Consider the following 6,000-nt stretch of genomic DNA (forward strand, 5'->3'; position numbering starts at 1 on the left):
CCGTCCTGGTTTCTGATTTGATCCTAGAATGTCCCACTTTCCCTTCAGATACCCTTATTTTTATTGGAGAAATGTTGGTGGGTATGGAGTTATCTGACCCCTGAGCCCTCTTAAGGCAATCCTGTATAGAGAAGGGTTTTTGTTTTGTTTTTTAATGTTTTTATATATGTTGGAAGCTGCCCAGAGTTGCTGGGGAAATCCAGTAAGATGTGTGGGATATAAATAGTAAAATGATCATTATGAAATGGGATGTCCCTATTTTCATTGGAGAAATGTTAGAGGGTATGAAATCAGTGGCTAATAATAATAATAATTCATATACAGTAGTACCTTGGTTCTCAAACTTAATCTGTTCTGGAAGTCTGTTCCAAAACCAAAGCATTCCAAAACCAAGGCGCACTTTCCCATAAAAAGTAATGCATAATGGATTAATCGGTTCCAGACTTTTAAAAACAAGCCCTAAAGCAGCAATTTAACATGAATTTTACTAATGAGACCATTGATCTCATTGATCTTACTGTTAGGAAGTTCTTCCTAATGTTTAGGTGGAATCTTTTTTCTTGTAGTTTGGAACCATTGCTCCGTGTCCGCTTCTCTGGAGCAGCAGAAAACAACCTTTCTCCCTCCTCTATGTGACATCCTTTTATATATTTGAACATGGCTATCATATCACCCCTTAACCTCCTCTTCTCCAGGCTAAACATGCCCAGCTCCCTTAGCCGTTCTTCATAAGGCATCGTTTCCAGGCCTTTGACCATTTTGGTTGCCCTCCTCTGGACACGTTCCAGTTTGTCAATCAATCAATCAAACAATCAATCAATCAGTAAGTAGCTGAGATGGAATCCACACAGTCACAAAAACAAATTAAATTAAAAAGCCTTAAAACAAAAAATGCAAAACAAATAGCAAAAACATAAGCTCCAAATATCACCTTAGAACACTGCAATCAGAAACAAAAGGCTTGACTTACAATGGGGAGGGGGGGACACAAATTAGCAGCACAACAGGAAACACAGGGGGACTCAAAACGGAGCACGTTTGGCTTCCGAAAAAAAGTTCGCAAACCGGAACACCTACTTCCAGTTTTGCAGCATTCAGGTTCAAAGTTGTTCATGAACAAAGCTGTTCGAAAACCGAGGTACCACTGTACAGCCATTGCTCCAAAGGTCACAGAATGTTTCACAACATAGAAATACAAAATGAGAACACAAATTACATAATAAAACAAAAACAAATTAATAACACCCCATCTCACAAACAAATTTAAAAGGACACAGAACGTTAATCAGCCAAAGGCCTGGTTATAGAGAAACATTTTCACCTGGTGCCTAAAGATGTATAATGAAAGTGTCAGCCCAGCCTCCCTGGGGAGAGCATCCCACAAGTGGAGAGCCACTGAAGAAAAGGCCTGTTCTCCTGTTGCTGCTCCCCGGGTCTCTCCTGGAGGAGACACATGAAGAAGGGCCTCTGATGTTGATTGCAGGGTCCAGGTCAGGTCATATAGTGAGATACAGTCCTTGAGGTATTGCGATCCTGAGCCATTTACGGCTTTATAGGTCAAAACCAGCACTCTGAATGGGACCTAGAAGCTAGTTGGCAGCCAGAATGGTCGGGCCAGGATCAGCATTATATGCTCAAACCCTCTTGTCCCAGTGTACAATCTGGCCACCAAATTCTGCACCATCTAAAGTTTCCAGACCATCTTCACATATAACACATTGCAGTAATCTAACCTAGAGGTTACCAGAGCATAGGCAACAGAAATTAGGCTATCCCTGTCCAGTGGGGCCACCAGCCAAAGCTGATGGAAGGCACTCTGCACCACTGAGGCCACCTGAACCTCAAGCAACCGTAAAGGATCTAGAAGTGCCCCCAAACTATGTACTCGCTCCTTGAGAGAAAGTGTAACCCCATCAAGAGCAGGCCATCTCCCATCCATCTAGTCTAAGGAACCACCCACTAATAGTGCCTTAGTCTGATCTGGATTGAGTTTCAGTTTGTTGGCTCTCATCCAGTCCATTACCAAAGCAAGACACTGGTCCAGCACTTCCACTGCCTCACCTGCAGGTGTAAAGGAGAAATAGTGCTGCGTTCCTCCTCCCCATATGTAAAGAGAGATCAAGAGATCTGTAGTACATCTAAAGCTGGAAGCTCACAGCAAGATTTTCCAAATTTGTGTCCTAGTTCTGCTATTGATAATTAAGAATCAGCAGAAAATCTCCACACGCTTATCATTTTTGGCCAGGGCTGGTGCACATTCTAGGCGCTGTTGGAGGCAGCCTGCCGCAGGACACCAGTTGCGAGGATTCACATGTGGCTGCGGGGTGGGGGTGGGGCGTTCCACTTAGACCACTGTGAGAACAGGATGCTGATCTAGATGGGCACCCTTGGGCCTAATCCAGGCTCTTCTCATGTTCTTATCACTGCTACATCAGCAGACTGGCATCTATTATCTGGTTCAGAATGCAGCTTGGAGGGGGCGGGGAGAAGGAAAATGCTATCCACACACAGTGGGGGCTGCTAATGCAGAGCAACCAAGAAATGTTTATTAAAGTGCTAATTAATTTGACACTTGTGTTGTTGAAATCCTTTAGCCGTTGTCAGACCAGCCATGTTAGCCTTGCAAATGGCTCCAATCACAGATCGTCTCCTGCTACTTTGTGGTCTGTTGTTGTTTAGGTGTTCCTCATTGTGCTCTGGAACATTAAACTAGATTGCTATAGTGTGTTTCTGCCTCACTGCTTTGCTATTTCTGTGGCACGGAAAGAGAATCCATTTCCCCTGCCGTCCATTTTTGGAACCAACCTTAAAAGACCTGGCGGCTGCTTTTCCAGTTACTCCATCTGTAGCTCTTTGGCTTCCTCTAATGGCAGAAAGAGGGCACAGCTGGGAGAGAAATCAAAACACTGAATGAAAAATGAGGAAGATCTCTGTACGTAATCTGTAGTTACTTGTTTTTCATGGCACGAATGTGAAATCACTAATTTTATGGGTATTCTACTAAATTCTTAGCACCTGTTTATTCATCCTTATTTGCTTGGATGTTAGACTTGGGCTGCAAATACACGCCATACGTGGAAAGCACATGACTTTCCCCCCAAAGAATCCTGGGAACAGTAGTTCACCTATAAAGGAACTACAATTCACAGAACCTTTAACAAACTCTAACTCCCAGGATTCTTTGGGGAAAGTCATGTGCTTTCCATGCATGGTGTGTAGGTAGCGTATGGCTGGCATTTATTGAGCTTGTGTTCTGTTTGCAGGGAAGTCATGTGACAATGTGTACACATCATGACTTGCTTGCAGGTTGCTTGTACACCTTCCTGTTGATCATTGGCACATCCTTCACTTTTTAATGCATTTCTCCTGGCTTTCCTAATCACAGAATGTCTGGTGTGCTTTGTTTTTAAAGTGGATTTGTTGCACTTGGTAGGGAGACGGAGCACTTTAGTCCTCTTTAATTGTGGGAACCTAGGGACGCAGGTGGCGCCTGGGACGCAGGTGGCGCTGTGGGTTAAAGCCTCAGCGCCTAGGGCTTGCCGATCGAAAGGTCAGCGGTTCGAATCCCTGCGGCGGGGTGCGCTCCCGCTGCTCGGACCCAGCGCCTGCCAACCTAGCAGTTCGAAAGCACCTCCGGGTGCAAGTAGATAAATAGGGACCGCTTACCAGCGGGAAGGTAAACGGCGTTTCCGTGTGCGGCTCTGGCTTGCCAGAGCAGCGATGTCACGCTGGCCACGTGACCCGGAAGTGTCTCTGGACAGCGCTGGCCCCTGGCCTCTTAAGTGAGATGGGCGCACAACCCCAGAGTCTGTCAAGACTGGCCCGTACGGGCAGGGGTACCTTTACCTTTACCTTTAAACCGGCTTCTCTTCCACCCATAAGACAGTGCCAGTGTGGAGACAACCTTACTATTTCATTACTTACTGGATTTTTCTGTTATTGTTCTGTTTTCATAGATTGTTCCAATCTGCTATTTGTGTGTTCCTTTCGGAGCTGGAAAGTGGAATATAAATATTCTGGGAGTAAGCGAGACACACAGGTCAGAGACTATCCCACTATTTGTTGTGTACATATGTAATATAATGAGATGCATTGTAATTCCATTTACATTTTTAAGAAATCTATTTATTTAACTGGCTACATTTTTACCCTGCCCTTCCTCCCAAAGAAGGACACTGTACCTATAATCTAACAATAACAAGACAAAACAAAACATTTTAAAACTCATTAAAGAACTGCAATAAAATCTAGAATAATGTCAACATTTGCATATTAGGAGTAATTTGCACTAAAAATGCAGGTGAATTTTCATGAGGACTTTAAAAAAAGCCACACAAACTGATGTGGAAAGCTGAACTTTAGACTGGAAAAATGTGATAAACTGAGAAAAACCAAATTTGACAGATTCATCCATTCCTGTAAAAAAAACCCGACTATTAAAATGAATGTCTTTGTCATGCCTCCAGTGTGTGTACATGTGCTTAGATGGTACATGCAACCACTTGCCCAAAAATGGGTGAAACAAGTCATAAAAGAGTCAGCTTCAATTTTACAATAAACATTTCCCCTTTCATATAAGTGATGCTTCTCCAAATTGATAGTGACTTGTAATCACAATACAATTCAGGACATCTAGCTTACACCAGAATGCAGAATCCTGACTCCTTACTGACGGTGCTCCAGATTCTCTTGTTGACGAAAGTGTGAGAGAATGCAGTAGTTAAATTTTAATGAATAAGTTAAAACGCAAAAATAGAAGGCTTCCCAGTCTATAAAATGATAGACTCGGAGATTGCCTTTAAAACATTAATGAGCTTGAAAGCCCAATTTTGCTTAGCAATAAACATTTAATACTAAATCAGCTTTTGGATAGAACTGGGAAGTAGAATTTTTCTTTTCTCTGTCCCTCATCCCCACCCCCATTTGGTCCAGATCCTTGGTTTATGGGGGTTTCTGACAACTCCGCCTCCTTGGTTCTGAGATGTACCACCACACCAGAACATGCAAATTTGAAAGCAGGTGCAATTTGCATTTTGTATATGCTTGCTGGGTGGGGTGTTGCTGGAGCAGAGGTGAGAAGAGAGAAAAATAATTTGGGGTGGGTGAGATCCTCAGTAAGGTATAAAGGCTCTCTTTGATTAATTCAAGAACAAATGCCAAGCAGTACATTTTGAGAGCATTTATTTATAATAACTGTACCAAGGTTATCAGTACAGGCTTAACACTCACATTTTTAATATTAAATAATTATATTATTAATAATATTTAGACACATGGGATTAGATTTACAAAGGTGCCCGGCAGATTTAGGACCCTCCATCACCTATGCCACAACTCGGCCCTACTCATTAAATTATCTCTTCACTGTAGGGTGGCTACTTATTATCACCAAGAAAAGGTCTGATCTTACAGTCCCCTGGCTACGAGGTTCTTGTCCATGTATATTTGACTGGCAGCTGTCACTCCATTGACCAATCAGACCTTATGTCACCTTTCACAGTAATGGGTGGTTGACACCTGCCGGGAGCCACAGGGAGGCTAGGCACTCCCTGGGGCCAGAGGGAACTCTTTATCTCACCTGCAAACTGCCATCAAGATATTCCATTTCCCTGCCAGGCAGCCTTTAATTGAAACTTCCTTCATGTTCTCTAGGCATAATTTGGGCAGAAAACCAGAGATTGTCACAGTGCCCAAGCATGTTGAATGGCCTCTTTTGATTTCATTTGGTATTTTCCTATCTATTTCACTTTGCATTTTACTGTTTTATTTGTAAGATGCTGTATTCTGTAATATTTTTTTGAAAGATGGCATATAATTGTTAAAAACAAATAAATGTATTAAAACAACTATTTAGTGGTGGCCATATTGCATTTTTCATGTCACAATTTTCCCTCAAATTTTGGGGAAAGTCACACCTGCACAACTTGTTGTCAATTTTTCTTAGTTACAGTTTGATCCAGTTAAATGCTTATATAATCCTGTTATTTTGCCTCTATTGTT

This window comes from Podarcis cretensis (assembly GCF_951804945.1).
Source record: "Podarcis cretensis genome assembly, chromosome: 8".
NCBI lineage: Eukaryota > Metazoa > Chordata > Lepidosauria > Squamata > Lacertidae > Podarcis > Podarcis cretensis.